Consider the following 11,405-nt stretch of genomic DNA (forward strand, 5'->3'; position numbering starts at 1 on the left):
ATTGATCCTTTATAAATTTAAACTCCATAAATGTTCCTAGAGATTGCACGGTGTTAAGGGTGGCTCAAGGGTAAAGCTAGTAAAATTTCTGCTTTAGACTCCAAAATTTCGAGGCCTCAAAATTTTTAATAGTATACTCTATAATTTCAACTTCACTTGAAATAATAATAAAGATTGTGAAATACATTTTAAAAAAATATCTGAAAAATAATAATAATAAAAAAGAAAAAAAAGTTATCTCATTTTTACAAGAAATATTTTAGAACTTTGAACTAAACAACTCCAACTTTATATCAATAAATAAAGTTTTAACAATAACATCCAAGTTAATGCATTGCAAACAAATGGCTAACATCTTATTAACAAGAATGAATCTTACGTTTAGTAATAATCATATTAATATGTAAAGTTAAAGGTTAAGTGTTTTTTAAAAATATTACATCGAAATAATTATTATGCAATAATAAATAAGACAACTCTAAATTATTGCCGTAGTACTTTTCATGTATGTTTATATATGTAAGTCCTCCTATTAAAATTTAGACTACTAATTTTATTGAGACGCCTCTGCAAACTTAATGGTGGTGGACTTAGAAATGGTAGACTTTAAGCGGTCCGTAGCTATTCCGTAGTTTAGTTGAACACAACACTACAAAAAAAGACTCAATTTATGGGGTTATTTTGTCCATTTGTGGCAGTTTATGCCCCACAAATTTAATTGTGACGGTTTTAAAAATGCCACAATTAAGCATATTTGTGGAGGTTCTAATAAAAAAAAAGTACAATATTCATTTCAAACACAAGTTCATATATATTTGACAAATACATATATAAAAGATCATAGATGAAAGAAAATTACTTTAATAGTGGTCAAACATTAAAGAGCGATTGAGAAATTGTACAATGTTCACAAAAAATTATAGAAAATTGCATGATTTTACTAAAAATAGCAAATATCAACTGGTTGATAGCATTATAATAAGAACAACGTTTTTCAAAATTATACAACGATGTTCATATTATTTTAGCATATTGATACAAGTATTAAACATAAACATTCCTTAAGCTTACGTTTTCCAAAATTATATAATGATGCTCATTTTTTTAGCACATTGATTCAAGTATTTTACACTTCTTCTAATTTATAAATTGGACTCTCCTTATTTTCAAGTTATACCAATATCGAACACAATCTATTTTTCAAAAATATCCTTTAATTTGTCATAGTTAAATCAATCAAAATTACATGATACTTAACTAAACAACGAGAAAATTGAAGTATACCCAAATTCAATTAATGGCCGAGTATGAATAATTTCATGATGTTGTAAGAATTCAAAAAAATCCTAAAATATGTAAAAGTACAATGAATTAAGTTTACCAACTTACAAAGCATGCCTACGAATCAAATAATAAAAAGAATAAATATAAATTTTAAATTCTAGTGTGAATCCTCAAATTCAAGTGACAAAAAATTACCTTTATATTCAGAAAACTATTCAACATCCATCCTGCCTTATTAAACCTGCAAAAGATAAAATTAATTATCAAAAATCACATTAATAAATAATTAAAGTGTATCAATATATGAGGTAAGGATGGGTGATGCTCATCCTCCATGTGTAGGCATAAAAAGAATTTTTTTTTTTTTTTTTAAAAAGAAAAGATATGGCATGGAATGTTAGAAACAAGGGAGAGGAACTAGGGGAAAAGAGATGTGGGATTTGGGTGCTTGTACGTGGGAAGGAAGGAGTGGTTTATTAAGTTGGCTTTTAATTTTTGGGGGAAACTTTATCTTTACTGGTATTTTATTTCTTTATTTTTTTTAAAAAGGGAGGGAAAGATATTAGAATTTTGATTAGGTTTGGGTGCAAATACAAAATGAGAAAAATTTTATTTTGGCACATAGAATAATTTCTTTTCAAAAAATTTACTAGTAATTATTAATTAAAATATTTTTCCTTAAAAATTAATTAATATAGGAGCATACATAAAGTTAAAATGCATACAAAACAAATACAATGAATATTACTATTGATTTGGCATCTAATTTTTATTTTAGAGAGCACATAATAAATATATAAAATATTTTTGAGCCAAAATTGGTCATACAATATTTGTCTTAGCTTTAATAGTTATGAAATTTAAATTATTGTGCGATGTGGCAATCAAAATCACCAATTTACATAAATATCTAATACAAAATAGTAATGTATAAAATAAAAAGTCCAAGTGAAATTGGACATACAAAGTAAAAAAATATATAGAGAGAGAATATCTTAATAGGAAAGAAAAATAGAGGATAAAAGAATTATAATCCTATTAAAATGAAGAAGGAGAAGGGTGTGCATTTTTGTTTATAGATAATGAGTTAATTATCAATGTTAGTTATTATATACCATATACTTTGAATATAATAAAATAAAAAATACAAAAAAGATATAATTTCAAAAGTAACAAATTTAGTAAATTTGTGGGAGTCATTAATCGCCATAATTTATGTTGTATCGTGGCAATTTTTTAACCTCCATAATAAAATTGACACAAAAAAATTTATATTGTGGAGGTTAGAACAAAACGTCTCAAAATGAATTATTAGTGATGTTTTTTAAAACTTCCACAAATAAACCACTACAAATTGCTCATTTTTTTATAGTGCAAAGTTCAAAAAGAATATGTAATTTTATGCTAGAACATTTCTGCAGTCATGAAATTTTAAAATTTCCAAGAGTTAAACACAGTCATAAAATTTGTATAGCTATTAATATCTTATTATTATAGTTGAAATTGAAAGTTTAAATTAAATTATTCTAAAATTTAAAATGAGGACTTTTTTTAATGACAATCAAATCTTTTTTTTTCTTTTTTCTTTTTGTGGGATCAGAGGGAAATGGGATGCGTGCTAGAGAAAAAGAAAAAGAAAGATGGAATACATCTATAGGCCCCTGAACTATTTCACTTTTCTCGTATAGGCACCTCAATTAAGTCAAGTACCTATTGAACCCTTTACTCCTTCACAAATGGTTTCAATTGAGCCCAATTTGCTGACATGGTAAAAAATGTGAACTGTGTGTAATACACACGTTGATGATGTGGCAAAGTGGCGAATTAAATAACGAAACGTGGCATTTAACTTAAAATAATCATAAAAATAATTTTCTAACATAATTAAATCTAATTTTTTTAAAAAAAAATATCATTAATACACCCCCTCCCCCCACTGCAGCCTACCCCATCTTCCCCCCATCCCCCACTCCCCCTCTTTCCTTCCAAACACACAGACCCCATTTTCCTTTTCTTTTTCACAATCTCATAAACACACACATATGACTCTCACAAAACAGGGGTATCAAAACACACACTACACTCACTGATAAACACACACAGCACAACGACTCAATTGAGAAGGAAGAAAAAAATTCCAAAAAAGAAAATTGCTTCTTCTTCTTCGGACACACACAAAACACGATTTCAGAGAGAGGGGAGAGGTCATTGTTGAAAACTCCATTTTCCTTTTTTTCTTTTCTTCTTCTTAATGCGCAGCACACACATCGAATCAATTTCTCCATTCACGCACAAATCGCGCACACACACACATTGACTAAAATCCGAAAACACAAGAAAATTAAAAAATTGATTTCGATGGATTTCTAGTTGATTTAAGAGTTTTTCAGTCTGTTCTCAAGTTTCTCCGGCGAAACTTTTCGCTGGAATTGACTCTAATTCGTCGATTCGGAGGACGTGTGTAATTGAAGATGAAAAAAAGTTAACTGGTGTGACTATCTTCTTCACCATGCATTTATTCCATCGAATTTTAAAGATCAAGAAGACGTATTGATAGCCATGATAAAAAAAAAAAGCACCAATCGATGAACAAAATCTAATTGATAGCATATGTTTTCTAACTTTTCACACCTATTTCAACATTAATTTAATGTCTAAAATACAAATTTATAATTTATAATAGAGAGAAAGATGAAAAATGAGAGAAAGATGAAAAGGAAAATGAAGAAGAAGAAGAACAGCAGAATTTAATGAAGAAAAAGTAGAGAAATTATTTTTTAAAAATAAAAAATCATGAGAAAGGAGAAAATAAAGAAAAATAAAAAAGAAAAAGAGATTTTAAAAAAAAAGAAGCTAAAATCTAATGTTTCACGCTCTCAAATAGCGTGCAGTGCACGCACTATGCTAAATCAACGCCATGTCAGCAAATTGAGCTTAATTGAAATCATTTGTGAAGGAGTAAAAGGTTCAATAAGTACGTGGTCTAATTGAGGTGCCTATACGAAAAAAATCAAATAGTTGAGGGACATGTATATGTATTAAGCCAAAAAGAAATATTCTAGGGTGTCTCGTTTTTTATATATATCTCCATTATTAATAAAAATCAACTTGAATAGTTGTACAAGATTTAGTTATTTCATTATCACAACAGAAAAATGAAAGGGAGGGGTTAATTAGTTTCACATATAATATGTTGTATTAAATTATTAAATTATTTTTTATGACAAAAAATCTTACAATTATATCTAACTATAATAAGAAAATTGTAAAGCTATTTTGTGTAACAAAAGAATAACAAAACTTTGCCCAAATATCTTTTAAAAAAAAAGGATAAGAGCTTAATTTATAAACGTAATTGTTATGAAATAAAAATTAGTGCAAGCAAATAGATAGAGGAAGAATTACTAATTATATTATTTCCTTTCTTTTGTAAATTTAATTTGTAACTTGATGAAACAAAGGCTATTTATAAGTGAAGCATACACAATTAATTGGTAAACGAAGCGAGAAAATTGTATTTGTCTACTTAGTTATCAAATTGAAAAAGTAATTTTGCTAGTCACTAAGTTGAAAAAAGTAAGGAAAAAGGCATCGTTTTCACCCCAAATTATAGTCGAAAAGTCGAATTCACACCTAAATTATATAAGTGACCTATTACACACCTTAACTATAAAAAAAAATGATACTTTTTACACCCTGTCAGGCATTACACCACTTGTATGTGGTGTGGTGTTTTACACGCGCTACCACGTCAGCACCACGTCAGCGCCACGTTAGCATAATCCGAAAAAAATAATAAATTTATTATTTTCATAATTTTTTCTTTTTTCTTTTTAATTTACTTTTTTCTCTTCTTCTTCAATGTCTAAAACCTCCATTATTGTCAATGTCCAAAACCTTCATTAGCTCCATTACACCATATTCACCACTATAAATTTCATTCCACCAACAAAATTACCATAACAATTAATTTCTTCTAACATTGTTCTTCATCCGTAACCCATCGTCTTTTCTTAAAAATAAAATAAAAAAATCTCAACTATAATGGCCATTATTGTTTTAAAAAATGGCCACTCGACTGTTGGCCTCTGTGTTTTAAATGGTAATGACCAACACATTTCCGTACTTTTTCTATTTGTTTTTCAACTATAATTTTTTTAAAAAAATAAATTAATATGGTAGCAAGCTTCATTTTTGGATGGATTAATAATTAACAGATAGAGAGGAGAAAGTCGACGATGAATTTGACTTTTTCGATGAGAATTCACCGAAAAACATCCTTGCTACAAAATTTTATATATATATTTTTTTATATAAAATTTGATTTTGCCTGTTTAAACATCAAATACAATTTGATTTTGTTCATTGTGAAATTGACATTGATTCGATGAAGGTGGATGATGAATTGCGTCATTTGGGGATGGGGTTGGAATTTAGAGGTGGGGTGATGAAGAAACTATGTTGGTTGGGGTGGGGGTGATGAAGAAGAAGATGGTTTGGGGTTGGGGTTGGAGTTTCGGGGTAGGGGTGATGAAGAAATGATGGTTTGGGGGTGGGGTGATGAAGAAGATGATTGTTTGGGGGTGGGGATGGGGAGATGGATGTTGGGGGTTGGGGGAGGAGTATTTTTATTTTTTTAATTTTTTTTGCATTAATTTTTAATTTAAACGCGCCATTTTTTATTTAAATAATTATGTATTTTCCACGTCAAATTCAGGGAGTAAAAAATATCACTTTTTTATAGTTAAGGTGTGTAATAGGTCACTTATATAGTTTAGGTGTGGATTCGACTTTTTGATTTTTGTTATTTAATAGGCTGGATGCGCCTAAAATAAGTGTAACATACGTACCTTAAAATGGGGGTCGCGGGAAGGTAATAATATCTCTTTTATATAGTTAAGGTGTGTAGTAGGTCACTTATATAGTTTAGATGTGGCTTTGACTTTTCTTGTATAGTATAAGGTGGAAATGATGTTTTTTCCCAAAAAGCTACTTAGCAAAATAAGTTTGTTAATTGACATAAGCATTAACGAATACATTTTACAATAATAATTATTATGAAGTCATTTGTTAATTGACATTTCAGGAGTGAGCATTGGAGTCGCAAAATAAGTTTGTTATCATACATAAGCTACATGGTCATCCATCTATTCCTTTGAAACTAATTCTTGTCCTCAATTAAATACAAAATGGACATAAGCATAATGAATACATTTTACAATAATAATTATTATGAAGTCATTTGTTAATTGACATTTGAAGAGTGAGCATTGGAGTCGTAAGTAATTTTTCATCCTCAATTGGAGATTTTGAATTTAAATTTAAATGTTGAATAATATTTTACCTTAAACTAAGATTTTCAAACATAAATTCAAATAATTAGTCAATATTAAGCGGAAAACCAAAAGAAAAAGAGGATAAGAATGATGGTAGAGTTTTAAAGTGGTCAAAATTAAAAAACGACTCACTAAAGGAAAAGCCAATACAATTGTCATTTTTCTATTTTTTTAAGAAAATGCAGATGTCATTTTCTTGTATAAATGTGTATTTAGGAATCTTCATTTTGTTGAAAAGATGTATGTTTTGACTTGTTGCTGCAATTGAACTCTTCTCAGTTGTTACCTCATTTGTCATATCTGGAAGTTAATGTCTGGAAGCAATATGCTACTTATTAGGATTGGTTGGCAGAAAAAGATTCTTCAGTTTAACTGTTAAATATCAATCACTTAATTAAAACTTTACATCAACTTTAAATTAAGATTAGTCGGCCAAAATGGGCCTTCAATTTATTATTGTATAAATAACATAAATATCACTTTTTCTTATTTTTTTAATTACTTTACTCTCTCTTCCTATTAATATACATAACATAACTGACATATATATAATATTTTATTTATCTGTTGAGATTTTTATAATATGTTTAGAAAGTTGGGATCTTTTGTAATATTGGAAGTATAAATTGTGTATTTGTGTAATTTTTAGTAATTGTATTAAAGGAAAAAAGACACTCTATAGCGCGTTTTAAAATAAATGGCCCAAGTTTGAAAACTTTCCAAAAAAGTGGTGAGTCGGATATATTATTTTCGCATTATAGTCATTTCCTAATTTGGGTCATTTTGGCCTACGTAATCCATATACAGTTCATATACAATACTGATACAGTCTATATACAATACTGATACAGTATTCAACTTGGACAATTTGGCCCTTTTAAAAATATTTCAATTTTTTTTTTGCTATTAATTTTTTAGCTGATCAAATATTCTGTTTTTTTTATTGTTTAGAATAATTAAATTATATAAAAACGACATAATTGTTAAATAGAATATGTATCTATATAAGATATATGAATAGAAATTGTATAGTTATATCAAATATGTACATGTATAAAATATATATAAAAAATAGGGATAATACCATGAAAATACCTGAAGTTTAACCAAATTTCCAGTGGAACATATTGAACTTTGCGGGGGTCCTATTACCCCCCATACTTTTATAATTGGAATTAATTTCCCCCCCCCCCCCCCCCCCCCCCAATTTTTTAAAAGGGGAAAAAACCCCCCCCCCCCCCCCCTCAAAACGTATACCGAGTTTTTTCCGTGGAAAGTGTGGTACACGCGTCGTTTCTTCTCCATTTTATCACTTTTCAATATTTTTTCACAATTACAACCATATTAAATATTCCAAATGATTCCATTGAGTTTATGAAGAAAGTTTTTTCAAATAATTGAATGGAATCTTCCATTTATCCCATTCATTTTCCATTGAAACTCGGAAGATTCAATTAGCGAGTTCCATTAATTGAAGATTCAATGAAACTTGCTAATTGAAAACTCAATGGAAGATTCAATTTCCATTAATGGAACTCGGAAGATTTGAAAATTCATTAATGGAACTCTAAAGATTCGGAAAATTTCCATTAATGGAACTCGGAAGATTCGAAAAATTCATTAATGAAACTCGAAAGATTTGTAAAATTTAATTTCACGTATGAAGCTATTCAATCTTTCGTTAATGGAACTCGAAAGATTCCATTTCTATTAATGGAACTCGGAATTAAATTAGCGAGTTTTCGAGTTTGAATCTTCCGAATCATTCATTGAGTTTCATTTAGCGAGTTTCATTAAATTATAACCATTAAGGAATTTTTCGAGTTCCATACATGAAATTTAATTCGGAATCTTTCCATTAATTATAACCATTAATCTTTCCGAATTATAATTCCGAGTTTTAATCCATTTATAATTCCGAGTTCAAATTATAAATGAAACTTGAAAGATTCGGAAAAATCTTTCCATTAATTATAACCATTAATCTTTCCATTAATTCGGAAAGATTCCGAGTCCCATACATGAATTTTTTTTTCATGATTTTTCGAGTTCCATTAAGAAGAAAGAAGAATGAAAAAATAAATAAAAATATAAAACTTTAAATAATTATAAAATTAAGGGGTTGTTTGGCAAAAAAAGAGAGTTTTAAAAGGTTTTGAGCACTGTTCACACGCTCAATGCGCGTGAATCACACGCAGTGTGCCAAGTGGCAGATATATGCCATTAAAATATGAAAAAAAAAAGTCTGGGGGGGTAATAGGACCCCCGCAAAGTTCAGTTTTCTCAACTAGTAATCCGGTCAAACTTCAGGTATTTTCGTGGATATTATCCCTAAAAAATATATAGAAAATGTATGAAAATTATATAATTATTGTATAAAACGTGTAAAAAAATGTATAATTATTATATAAATTGTGTATCAAAAATGTATAATTTTTGTACAGAATATTTATATGTATAAGATGTGTATAGAAACTGTATAGGAGGTGCGTAGAAATGGTATACAACAAGCCAGTAAAATGAAATGGCTAGAAAGTGGAATTTAAATTGCATGGTCATTTTCATAGAAATAGTTTAATTTGAAATGTTGTTTCTGTCCTTTCCCCTTATTTAAAATATCAAAGTATGTTATGTATTTAAAATTATATCAAAATAGGCTTAGCTCATATTTTTTGTGAGTTTTATCCTTTTTCTTAACGAAGTTTGATAAGAGAGTTAACTTTTTTAAAAAAGTGCAAAGCTCAGAAAAAATGTGAGTTATCTTTTCTACTTTTACAAAGCTCACATAATATGTGAGTTATGTATTTATTTTTAAAAAAACTCACGTATTATGTGAGTTATTCATGAAATTTAAAAATCACCCTTTCCCTTTCACGGTTCCCTCCCCAATTCATCTTTATCCCGGATTCACCTTAAAAAATAGTAAAATCCTATAAATTTTCACTTCGATTTTCCACGTTTAGTCCCTCAAACACAAATTTTCGTAGATTTTTTGTTGTTCAATGCTTGAAGATCGAGAAATTGGTACGGTTCAAGTTGAGGTAATTTTTTATTTTTTAAAAAAAAATGTTGATTTATTTATGCTAGCAGCAAGACATCATTTGCTAGTATGATCGAATCGTGCAAATGTCCCATCCTTCACAATATTTGCTACTGTATAATATTCGTGTAGGGCAATACCTTTTGTGGCCAATCATCCACAAAAGATTCATGTAAATGTTTTGAAGGAAGAATGCTCCTTTCAAATAAACAAGTTTAAGTTATATCAATTGGGAGGATTTTCACGAACAAGAGAGGTAATATATCTTTTAGTAGGTAGAATGCCTTTTTAAAATTAAAAATAGTTAAATTGTATCAAACGGACTAAAAATAGTTAAATTGTATCAAACGGACTAGTAACACTTCTCATTGCTTTATGATAAAAGGGTAGAATCTCATAATTTCAATTAACTAAATTTTGAAAATAATTTTTACTAACGTAGATTTGTAAATAAAAAATAAAAAATGAAGAGATGTTGTTTGTTTGGTTAATTTATTTAATAATTGATCTTTTCACTTTCACTAAAGTAAATTGTGTTTGATCAATTTCCTTCAAAATATATTGTAAGTGTGTGAAGGACAAGTATTACTGCTTAACATAAGAGGACACAAGCAGGCCTCTTGGACTTGGATGACGTGTTTTTTAGTCAACTAGGTAAAAGCTAAGGTTTATTATGAATTTTCTAACTAACTAAAAATTCAATAGGTAACTCACTGTGAGTTTTATAAAAATAAATATATAACTCACAGTGAATTTTGCCAAATTAAAAAGGAAAACTCATATAACTCACAGTGAATTTTGCCAAATTAGAAAGGAAAACTCACATTTTTTTGTGAGCTTTACACTTTTTTTAAAAATAAATTTCGTTATCAAAATTTTGTTACGAGAAAAAGATAAAACTCACAGAAAATACAAGTTAAGTCTATTTTGATATCATTTTAAATACATATCATATTTTAGTATTTTAAATAAATTAAAATTTACATATATACACAAGGTAACTTTACCTTATTATATAAAGTCTCATATTAGAAAAGTAATTACAAAAATTCCAAAGTAATTACTTAAATTCCTTAAATTTACTCTTTCTCTCTCATCCCCTCATACATATCAATATGTCATTATTTGTTCTTTTTTTATGCACCGATTTTTGCTCCATATCTCTTCTTCCTTTAGTTACGCCTACAATCAAGCTAACATGATCTAAAGAGTTTCAAATTTTTCAGTTATCAATCATTAACTAAACAAAGTTCACGTTCTTCATTAAATTTTAAATTTTTTTTTTCAACTTTACCAAATGAAGTTTAGATTCGAATTTTTCTTTGGTGCTGGTGATGATTCAAATTTGAACTACGACATCCCTGCCACCATTTTCAGCTAACCTTCCGGCAATAGCTCCACCATTTCGCCACCAAATACAGCGGCAGAGTTGTGGTAGAAGCCGAAAATGGTCATTCATTCGCAGTCGAAGTCGACGCCTCTATACTCCAAATTGATTTCTGAGGATATGCTCTTTCCCGCCGTGACTAAAATCGATGTATATTTGTTGTTGGAGTATAAGTTCCATAGTTGATGTTTGTATTTTATAACAATGTCTAGCTATTATACATAATGGTAATGCATTATACCATCTCATATAATAATATTTAAGGTTATACAGATATTGTTACTTCATTCCTCATACATTACTTTGTAATGTATGAGAGTGTGGTTAAATTTTGTTATTTGTTCAATTCAACCCTCAT

General features: G+C 28.6%; 1 long non-coding RNA gene across 1 annotated transcript in view; it reads right to left on the reverse strand.

The window, feature by feature from the left end:
* The window catches only part of LOC124888647, a 3,715-nt gene extending 1,787 nt beyond the window's left edge, over positions 1-1,928 (reverse strand). The window contains exon 1 of the long non-coding RNA XR_007047198.1: positions 1,480-1,928. This is a non-coding gene — a long non-coding RNA (uncharacterized LOC124888647). The remainder of the gene's footprint in view (positions 1-1,479) is intronic.
* Between the last annotated feature and the right edge of the window lie 9,477 nt (positions 1,929-11,405).

Source organism: Capsicum annuum, chromosome 1, assembly GCF_002878395.1.
Source record: "Capsicum annuum cultivar UCD-10X-F1 chromosome 1, UCD10Xv1.1, whole genome shotgun sequence".
Lineage (NCBI taxonomy): Eukaryota > Viridiplantae > Streptophyta > Magnoliopsida > Solanales > Solanaceae > Capsicum > Capsicum annuum.